The sequence below is a fragment of the Triticum aestivum genome, chromosome 2A, assembly GCF_018294505.1.
Source record: "Triticum aestivum cultivar Chinese Spring chromosome 2A, IWGSC CS RefSeq v2.1, whole genome shotgun sequence".
Classification (NCBI taxonomy): Eukaryota; Viridiplantae; Streptophyta; class Magnoliopsida; order Poales; family Poaceae; genus Triticum; species Triticum aestivum.
Genome location: NC_057797.1, coordinates 633,834,493 through 633,845,970, shown reverse-complemented (window position 1 = coordinate 633,845,970; position 11,478 = coordinate 633,834,493). Strand labels below are relative to the sequence as shown.

At 44.6% G+C, this 11,478-nt stretch overlaps 1 pseudogene; it reads left to right on the top strand.

The window, feature by feature from the left end:
* The first annotated feature begins 3,808 nt into the window (after nucleotides 1–3,808).
* LOC123191796 (septin and tuftelin-interacting protein 1 homolog 1-like) lies at nucleotides 3,809–5,528 on the top strand (annotated as a pseudogene).
* Nucleotides 5,529–11,478: the final 5,950 nt, after the last annotated feature.

Below are 11,478 nucleotides of genomic sequence, written 5' to 3'. Positions count from 1 at the left end.
TGTATAGTTTGAAACGGTTGAGGTAGTAGAGATCTTTAGATATGAGCATGGGAAGCCTCTCCTGATATCAAGTAATCATTTTCTTTGCCTGGCAGGGTTTGAAAAAAGTTCACCGGAACGGTTCCGGGTCTGTAGAAGGAGCTGCGATTTACACACCCCAAAGTAAGTAGTAGCAGCTAGTTCCGCGCATCTCTCATTGATTCTAGTTTCATCAATACCATTTTGTTGGGGAACGTAGTAATTTCAAAAAAATTCCTACGCACACGCAAGATCATGGTGATGCATAGCAATGAGAGGGGAGAGTGTTGTCTACGTACCCTCGTAGACCGTTCGCGGAAGCATTATATCAACGCGGTTGATGTAGTCGTATGTCTTCACGTCCGACCGATCCAAGTGCCGAAAGCACGACACCTCCGAATTTTGCACACGTTCGGCTCGGTGACGTCCTCGCCTTCTCGATCCAGCAAGAGGGGCGAAGTAGTAGATGAGTTCCGGCAGCACGACGGCGTGGTGACGGTGTTGGTGAAGAACAATCTCCGCAGGGCTTCGCCTAAGCACTACAAAAACTATTACGGAGGATAAACTAGAGGGGATGGGGTTGCTGGCACAAGGCTTGGTGTTTCTTGATGTGTCTTTGGTGCTAGCCCTACCCCTCTATTTATATGTTGAGCCCTGGGGTCGAAACTTGGAGTAAAAGCCTCCTCAAAGTCGGTTTCACCCGAAAGGCAAGAGTCCTTCTCGGACTCCAGGGCTAGACGCCAGGGTTCCCGGCGTCTACCCCCTAGACGCCAGGGTTCCTGGCGTCTAGCCTCTGGTCTCCGCAAAACTTCCTTTTGCACTTTCCAAAAGCCTCGTGGGCTTTCCCCTTTGGCCCAGATAAAGTGTTCTTGGGCCCAAACATTTTGGGAAACATCCGGAACCCCTTCCGATGAATTCCGGAACCCTTCCGGAGATCAAACACTACTATCCCATATATCAAAATTTATCTTCGGACCATTCCGGAGTTCCTCGTCATGTCCGTGATCTCATCTCGGACTCTGAACAACATTCGGTCATCAACATACTATATCGTCAACAAATGTTAAGCGTGCGGACCCTACGGGTTCGAGAACTATGTAGACATGACCGAGACACCTCTCTGGTCAATAACCAATAGCGGGACCTGGATGCCCATATTGGCTCCTACATATTCTACGAAGATCTTTATCGGTCAGACCGCATAACAACATATGTTGTTCCCTTTGTCATCGGTATGTTACTTGCCCGAGATTCGATCGTCGGTATCTCAATACCTAGTTCAATCTCATTACCGGCAAGTCTCTTTACTCGTTCGGTAATACATCATCCCGCAACTAACTCATTAGTTGCAATGCTTGCAAGGCTTATAGTGATGTGCATTACCGAGTGGGCCCATAGATACCTCTCCGACAATCGGAGTGACAAATCCTAATCTCGAAATACGCCAACCCAACAAGTATCTTTGGAGACACCTGTAGAGCACCTTTATAATCACCCAGTTACGTTGTGACGTTTGGTGACACACAAAGTATTCCTCCGGTAAACGGGAGTTGCATAATCTCATAGTCATAGGAACATGTATAAGTCATGAAGAAAGCAATAGCAACAAACTAAATGATCAAGTGCTAAGCTAACAGAATGGGTCAAGTCAATCACATCATTCTTCTAATGATGTGATCCCGTTAATCAAATGACAACTCATGTATATGGTTAGGAAACTTAACCATCTTTGATCAACGAGCTAGTCAAGTAGAGGCATACTAGTGACACTCTGTTTGTCTATGTATTCACACATGTATTATGTTTCCAGATAATACAATTCTAGCATGAATAATAAAAATTTATCATGAAATAAGGAAATAAATAATAACTTTATTATTGCCTCTAGGGCATATTTCCTTCACATTTATCACGCTTGATTATCAGTTTGATTGAACTCTATTCTCGTAAAGTGCTTGTGACAGGAAGGCAGGAATAATTTATGTGGATACTATGTTTGCGAGTTCATTCGCCACTCGACCTCTGAGCGGGGCTACTCTGACAAACAATATAAAATACACAAACAACATTCACAATTTTATTTTATTACCATCAATTGTGTTGAGTTTCATTCTTCATATATATGTATTGACCCCCTTCTTTAAATTAGATCTGGCAGATGTGGAATGAACTCCTATCACATGATCGCATACGAACAATTCAAGAGGAATTAGCGGGATTCTTTCTTGACCACGTCATACATGAAAAGGAAGAATACCATGTGGAAATTCAAATGGATTTTCGGTAGATGATGTCAGGGATTGTAGAGATGTTATATTGTATATATGTAGTAGCGTCGGATATATATACGAAAACTTGTTGTTCGACCAAGCACGGAAAAAGAGAGGTCACTTCTCTTTATATATGTTCATGATCACGATATTGTGTAATTAATGGTACCTTCATTTGATTACTAGCTACCATTTAGTTCTCTCTATATGTAGTAGCTACCGTCGACCAAGCACGAAGAAAGAGATGTCACTTCTCTATATATGTAGTAGCTATAACTAACACAATATGAAACACCTAAACCCTCCAAAACCCCTAAACCCCCCTTTTAAAAAAACCAACGCCTGTAAGTTGCTGACGCGTGGCTACCTTTTAGTCCCGGTTGGTGTTACCAACCGGAACTAAAGGTCCTCCTCCCTGGGCGCCCCACAGCGGCCATGTGGAACTCCTTTAGTCCCGGTTCGTAAGAAAACCGAGACTAACGGTTTTGGGCATTAGTCCCGACAGTTTTGTCCTGGATCCAGAATCAGGACTAAAGGCCCTATGAAACCGGGACTAGTACCTTGTTTTCTACTAGTGGGACGAGTTTGGCCCATTGACAGTGATCAACCTTTCGTCGTCATCGGAGGAGGAGTTCACCTCCGATAAAGAGGGGACCCTGGCGTATTGGAACACAGTCGACACCGACTATGTGTCGGACGACTAGAGTAGTAGTGATCTTTTATGTTTGATCAAAGTAGTATGGTGAAGTTTGTGTTTAAGGTTTAAATCTATACAATGTTTAGATGTTTGTTTGAATTGATTTATGCAATATGCTTTCAACAACAATAATTTGTTTTTAGGGCATCTACTGAAGTTGGCAGTCTTTGGTATTGTTTAAAAACAGTTTTGTGTGTTGCAAAATTTACTTGAGCCATCTTTTGGTGCCCTATTGGAGATGCTCCAAAGGAATAAGTGTAGAAAAGAAGAACACGAAGTAGGATGAATGTACAATTGTATTTGATCTTCGGAACGTGCATTTATACTATAAGCATTATATATGTCCAGAGAGCACGGTTTCATAAGTCATGCAAGCGACGGAATTGCGGGGGATATTCAGCTATACACCATGTTCAGTAGCGGGAAAATGCATTGCATACGAAGAAGGCAGCCCTTGAAAACGGTCTAATTCAAACACGATACATACTACGCGTGCAATTCTGTCACGTGAATCGAAATTGATATTTCGTGCACGTACACATTCGCTTGCGTGTTTCTTTCCGCATTAGTATATAGTAACAGATGACGCCTTCTTAACCCTAACGTTAAAGGTTGCCAAACTTGTTACGTTTCTTTCCGCATATAACATAGTGGGGCCTCCTTACAGTTAAAGGTTACCAAACTAGTTTTGTTTCTAACTTCCTATATAAGGGGAGCAATGTCGACGGGGAAATGCACCAGACACTCTCCTTGACGGTTTCACCGGTCCCTCCCCTCTCCAATCACCATTCTCCACCTGCGAAGCAATCCTACTTACGTGCTCATGGCCTCCGCTGGCGCTGATGAGTCGAGCAACGTCATGACGAGCGGCGGCTCCACCTACCGCCACGACGACCGCACGGGCTCTGAGTCCGGCGGGGCGGGCAGCCGTCCGTCGCCCCAGCACAAGCGTGTACGCGGCCCCGGCGATCTCCTCTTCGGACACGTCCCGTTCGTCGCCGCCGGCTCTGCAGGTCCGTCCTCTCCTCAACACCATCACCAACGCTGCACTAGGCAGCACTACGATCCGGCAACGACATGGAAGCCCCAGCCTGTTGTTGAGAGCCCGGTTTTCAAGAACACAACGATAGTAAATATGATGAGGCACATGAACTACGAGGTCGGGTCCGGCTCTGGCCTCGGCAAGCACGGCCAGGGCATCACATCTCCTGTGAAGGTGGTGAAGCGGCCAGAGAGCGCTGGTTTCGGTACGGTCGGCGCCGAGGGAGAAGGATCATACGACAACGGACTTCCCAACAAGGTCCCGGAAACCTTGCCGACCAAATGGGGAGCTGACCAGTGCGCGGACGAAATCTCTCAAGCGGTCTACAACGACTGGGAGATGGGCGACGCCGACGGATCGCGGCAGCAAGGCCGGGAGTTCTGCGAGAAAGTCCTCGCTGAAGTGCGGGAGCTGCAAGACGATGCCCTGGACGACGGCGAGCATATGGTGGTGGACGCGGCGGAGGTGATCATCACGGTCGTGACGCTGGTGCACGAGAAAAGTGCATCGGGGGAGCTGACGGCGGGCGACCTCATCTTGGAGTTTTCAAGGCTGAGGAAGAAGTTCCCGGAGGAGTACCAGACGTACTGCCTCGCGAACATGGCGGGCGTGCTCGTGGCGCCGCTCATTCGCCCGGTGCTCCAAAGGTGGCAGCCTCTATGGGACCCGGCCATGTGGCTGGACGTGTTCGTCTTCCTGAAGAATTCACTGGACGACGGGTCGGCCATGTCGCCGTACGCGGAGCTCGTCTACGACACGGTGGTTCCGGCTATCCAGGCATCGGAGTTCAAGGCCACGGACTCCGAGCGGATGCGCCGCTTCCTGGCGCAGTGGAAGGACACGCTGCCTCCTTCCGCCGTGCAGCGCATCCTCGTAGAGCTCGTCATGCCGGAGCTGACCTCCGAAGTGGAGTCATGGGACCCGCGGGATGCCTGGCAGGCCGACTGCTGTCACCTCCTGCTTCGCCCGTGGATGCCGCTCGCCGGTCCACTGCTGGAGAGCCTGTGCGTCACCGTGAGAAGCAAGCTCGAGAAGGTGCTGCGGGAATGGGACGACGACAGCCACGCCTTGCTCTCCAAGTCCAACCTTAACCTGGTGGCGCCCTGGAAGAGGAAGACCATGTTCAGCCCAGGCGAGCTGGGAGGAGTTCGTCGACGGGATCGGCGTCGTGCGGCACCTGGAACAGCGCCTGCGGAGCCTCCGGATCACGCCGCCGAAGCAGAATGACGACGCGTTCTGTGAGGTGATCATGAAGTGGGCGCCGCTCGCGCGGGCGGAGGACATGGTGCGGCTCATGGAGGCCGAGTTTTTCGGCAGGTGGCGGCACGCGCTCCGTCACTGGCTGCTGGCCGCGAAACCCGCCACCAGAGAAGCCGTCGAGTGGTGCAACGGGTGGGGACGCGCCTTCACGCCGGAGCTGCGCGAGGATGAACGCGTGTATGCCCGCCTCGAGGCTGGCATAGACATGGTCAACCGTGCGGCGCAGGGGCTGGAGATTTAGCGGCCATGATGAAGTTGTGCTGGGCGCTTCTGAACTTCGGATTCTTCTTTTTGTGGGAAACTTCGAATTCTTTTTATGATTACACATATAGTAGTGTAATTTTGTGTGTGTGGGCATATGTTATTTCTTGAGAAAAAATAGAGACATGAATGATCCAGACATCTTATTTACTTCAAAAGTCTGCCACTAATGTATGCGTGTGTGGTCAAATCTCAAATGCAGAACACATATTTTCTCTATCAAACTGCAGTATCAAGTTTGAGTACAGATTTTTCTTATGCAAAGTTTTCTTCATTATAGGCATGTATAGCTCAAATCTCAGACCTTGCATACACATTTCAGAAGAAAATGTAAGGCACCAAACAATGCAATGAACTCCTTCCAGAGCAAGTCTTATAGACAAAAAATAGCAGAAAGCAAAAGAGATCGACGCAAGAACCAGAGCGAGTCTTGTGATCCCAACTCTAAAGTAACACTTCCACATCAACGAAAATGCATAGGAGCTCTCGGGTGCTACACCCCCCTATATTCAAAAATAATTTAGTAATTCAAAAAAAATCAAAAAATCCAGGAACTTTTTATGGAATCAAACCTGACCAGGTATTGCACTCGTATAAAAAGATTTAAATAGGAAATGACTTTTATTGTATCCGGGGTCAAAGATTTCCCAAAAAATGCTAGAAACAAGTAGTATTCATGCTATATTGTCGTCATAAAATTTGTTTTTTTTTGCCCTGAAGACAACGAGAATTATTCCTTGGCCAAACATTTTATATAAGTACAATACCTAGTCATATTTGGTTCAAAAATATATCCAAGATTTTTTTTGGCTTTTTTGAATTATTAAATTATTTTTTAATATAGGGGGTGGAGCACCCGAGTGCTCCTAATCCGCTTCCATCAACGAAAATGCATCTAGATACATCACTGCTATACACAATCCTCACATATGTACTCCCTCCGTCCGGAATTACTTGTCATTGAAATGGATGAAAATAGATGTATCTAAAACTAAAATACATCTAGATACATCCATATCTATGTCAAGTATTTCCGGACCGAGGGAGTATAATATTATTACATGCAAGTTGTGCTGGGGCTGGAGATTTAGCGGCGCGTGAGAAGGCAGCTCATGACTGGCCATGATAAAGTTGTTCTGGGCGTGGGAAATTCTGCAAAACTATACTTCTGAACTTCGAATTCTTTTTATGATTATTATACATGTGTGTGGGTATATATTATTTCTTGAGAAAAAATAGAGACATATCTGCAAACTTCTAAACTACAAATTCTTTTTATATGATTATACATATAGTATATATTTTGTGTGTGTATGGGGGGGGGGGGGGTATGTGTTATTTGCTGAGAAAAAACAACGACATGATCGACACATCTTGGTCACTGCAAAAGTCTGCAAACTTGGTGAATTAGCTTGTATCGTAATACGTGTGGCGTGTGGCTGCTAATCCTAGAGATTAGCATTGTAATGGTCAAAAGGCGCTGTACCCGACTTCTTTACCACTTCTTAATGCAAATGCGTCTGTCTATTCTAGAGAAAAGAAAAAGACTGCAATAATGAATGGTCAAATGTCCAGGCAAAAAAAAGTGTGGTCAAATGCAAAACACATAAGTTCTCTCTGTTAAACTGCAATCTCAAGTTTGAGTACAGATTATTCCTATGCAAAGTTTTCTTCATTACAACTTACAAGGCATGTACTGCTTAAATATGAGAGTTTGCATACACATTTCAGAAGAAAATATACGGCACCAAGCAATAAAATTCCTTCCAGAGCGAGACTCGTCGACATGAAATAGCAGAAAACGACATCCACATGAGCTGAATTCAGTTGATATCATTTACCATGGGATATTATTAACCATGTCGCAAATACCACCACAAGGGTTGCAAAACATTTTTGCCAATATGATCCTGACTCTAAAGTAACACCGGTGTCATTCCACATTCATATCCACATCCAGATCACTGATATACCATCACTCAAAATTATTAATATTACATTATTCTCAAAAAATTACATTACTATTTACATTTTGTTGCTTGCTTTATCCAATGTATCCAGCTTCATAATCATTACTCTATGCAAACAAGATCAGTCTCATGCTCATGACCTATTTGGATCGAAACCAGTCCGCTGATTTTCTCTAAAACAGATAAAGAAGTTGGAGCATTCTTCATTACATGTATTAAGTAGAAAGAAACACTAGTCATTGCCAAATACTCCCTCTGTCTATTTATACAAGGCCACTTGCAACAGGGCATTGTTTTCTCTGAAGTACATTGCTGGATGTCTGGTAAACACTAAACCTGTGGAATTTGTCTGAAATAATAGCAGCTGCAGGAGATGATTACCACCACAGAAACCCTCCATTTTAATAATTTGGAGGGCTGGGAAACTTGCTGAGTTAAGCAGATGTTCACAAATTATTTTTTGCTCATGGATTTCCAGTGCCTGAATCTTTTGAAAGACCTGCGGCTTGCTAGCATGTCAGAATGGCAAGATGCTGAAGTGAAGGGGAATTTGTGGCTTCAGTTTCCTCTCCCATTGTTCCCAAACACACCATGTTTGTGAACTTCAGTATCTCCAACATAAGAAAGACTCTGTTATGCTGGATCCACGGCCACTGTAGCCAGTATCACCATATCTGTAAAAGAAACATTGATCTCACATTTTCTGCCTGCGAGTGATGGATCAAAAGATGTTCAAGACAAAGCAATTGACGAAGAAAGTCGGTTCATTACAATTCTCACAAGCATTCAACAGTAAAAAGGAAGCTAAGTATGTAACGATTCCCATGCAATAAGGAAAACCGAGGGCAGAAAGACCAATGATAACTAGTTACTCGTGGTCACTATGATGTTTAAGAATATCTAACATAGCATAGATGCCTCAACAGTCATCAGCATATATGAGTATTTGTCTTTGATCTTATGAGCTTGATTTTCTTTTATCTTTGATCTGGATGCTTCTCAAAGTGGTCGGACCCTTCCCTGGACCCTGCGCAAGCGGGAGCTACATGCACCAGGTTGCCCTTTTGATCTGGATGCTATCTTCTATAAGTATATGCACTCAAGCAATATTCTCAATTCATGAGATGCGTAGGTCACATCTAACCCTCTAAGCTTGACCAAGTCAACAGTTCTGCAACTACCTGAATCACTACCAACCTTGAGCATGCACATTCTTTGGGGATTTGATAATTCCCCAATTCCACATGGCATGCAGAAGTTCAAACTATCCAGGTATAGTTAAAGATGCAATATATCAGCGAGGAACTTCACCCTGTGAGCTGATTCACTAAAACAGTTGGGACATCTGACCTTCATCATATGCAACTTGACTTAGCTCTGGCAGTGGCAGACACTTGATTTTGGTGTTCTCAGGAGTCAAGATGAGGTACATAAGATGTATCTGTTCACCAATAGAGTGTGGCAGGCCCTATGTGTTTCTATTACTCTAACCGGGAGTACCCAAAGACACAAATGACTTGAACAGATTACCGGGCAAGTTTATGCGCTACTATCATTTTCTTCAACCTTTCTATTAAGTAAAATAAATTTGTCATCATGTTGTAAACAACCAACAAGGTCCACAGGCAAGAGAGATTTGATTCTTTACTATTGGTTTTGGGATGCACGAAGTACAGGTTCACTGTAATGAGCCTCCTTTGGAGCTAATGATACGTATCAAAGATCTTCATCTACCTTGCACAGCATTGTAATTTCCTCTAGTCTAGCATACTCCTTGGTTGACACATATTCCACAAGCGATCATGCATGGCATAGTTGTCGTAGGAAGAAGTGCTAGGGTACCCTCTGAAGATTCTTAAAACAGCGTAAACCCTTAAAACAGGAATATCATTAGAGAATGTCCTCATTACCAAACATTAAAACATCATAACACCCACAAAGAGCATGATTAGCATTGATTGTCATTACCAAACATTAGACAAATTAAACAGTAGAAACATATAAATTGAATAAAATATGGTTAGACGGTGCTGTCATAACCTAACATGAAGACAGGAAAGCATGAATTAGTAAAGCTACATAGGGAGATGCGTATGGCTAAGATAAGTAAATGTTGAGGCCATTCAGTTATAACCATATGGTGTGAACCTATGTAGCAGCAATAAAAATGCCAACTAATTCACTGGGTTGAAGAATGGATAGAACCAACATATGGAATATTATCAAAATGTGTCAATTCAGTGGTGCTCATAATTACTACTCCCTCCGTCCCAAAATTCTTGTCTTAGATTTGTCTAGATACGGATGTACCTAATACTAAAACGTGACTTGATACATCCGTATTTAGACAAATCTAAGACAAGAATTTTGGGACGGAGGGAGTATCAGTGAGGACACAATATTAAATTCAAGGTCGGCCGCCTCGCGTTTTAGAACTATCTTGTATGTTTTTGTGGCACACCTCATGAACGCAAGGCGACCGGCCTTGTTCATGAGGTGCGCCTTCCAAGTAAAATAAATTTATCATCGTGTTTTAGAACTATCTTGTATGTTTTTGTGGCACACCTCATGAACGCAAGGCGACCGGCCTTGTTCATGAGGTGCGCCTTCCAAGTAAAATAAATTTATCATCGTGTTTTAGAACTATCTTGTATGTTTTTGTGTCTACTGTAGATCGCATAATGTGTACTGCCCATGTGCCCGAACATGAATCAGAAACATGGCATGCTTCCAAAACTGCAGAACCTCTTATCAACTAGAAGACCTTATATTCAAAAGCAGTGAAAATTAATGGCCCACCATTAGAATAGTATATCTTGATGATTTTTATGTAGAAACAGTATTCTGAGTAATAGTCAATTTAAACCAACTATCATCAGATGCTGGTCAAAGCTTCTCATGTGTGTGCCATCTATTTCAATATTCTGTTTGGTTGGTTTCTTGGCAGAAATGTTTAGCATCCCCATGGGATAGGTTCAATCAATATACACATAGTTCAGCTTAATCAATATATCAATAATGATTTATCCTCAGGAAGATATCCAGTGCCCAGTGGAAACCACCCTCTCCATGAAAACTCCGCTGTTTATAAGTAATAACCTCATCATACATGCACATTTTAGAAGTTTTTAGTACTTGTACACATGATTTTGAGAGTTTTCATGAGAAGGTGGTTTTCACCAGATATTTATAAAGCTTTTATCCATAGGATGATTGGGATAAGCCCTTGCAGAAATAAATAGTAACCTAACAATACCTTTCCGCAAGATGGCCACCTCTGAAAACTCTTGACAACGCCATCAGAGTAGATGAAAGCAATATCTTCAGCACCATCTTGTGCCTTGTAGTCTTACGCACACCATCTGGCCCAACTATGCAGTTAGTTCATCTCAGGTCCTCCAGCGAGCTACAAGACGTCAAACTGTGGCAGGCCCAGACCCACATCTCATTTCAGGCTCGGAGCTGGCGTTCCTCTGATCCTATCATTGTATAAGTTCTGAACTAGAGTCATAGTCTTGCCCGCACGATGACATGTACAACGGAATCGGCACTGTAGCCGCTGGCTTCTTCAGAGCATAGCAAGATATAATCACCTGCCTGCTTGGCTCTTGTCTCTCCCCCTTCCATGAAGCCGTCATTTCGTCAAACAGCTGGTCTGCGCCAACGGGCTGACCACCTGACGCCTCTTCCCGTTGCTACTTCAGAGTGACAGAGCCGCAGCCCGCCGCAACGCTCAATGCCTTGCAAGCTCGCCGTCGAGGCGATGGGGGGAAGGAGGGGAGCAGCGAGCTGACCATGCGCTTCGACTTGCCGGCGCCGGTGACTGCGAGCTGACCATGCGCGAGCGGTGTGCCTGGCAAGTGGCAAGTGGCAACGGCTTGAGGACGATTTGTTTTGGGTGTAATTACCGGACTGACCCTGTCTCTGCCCGTGTGCCGTGGTACACCAGCCAAGGGAAAA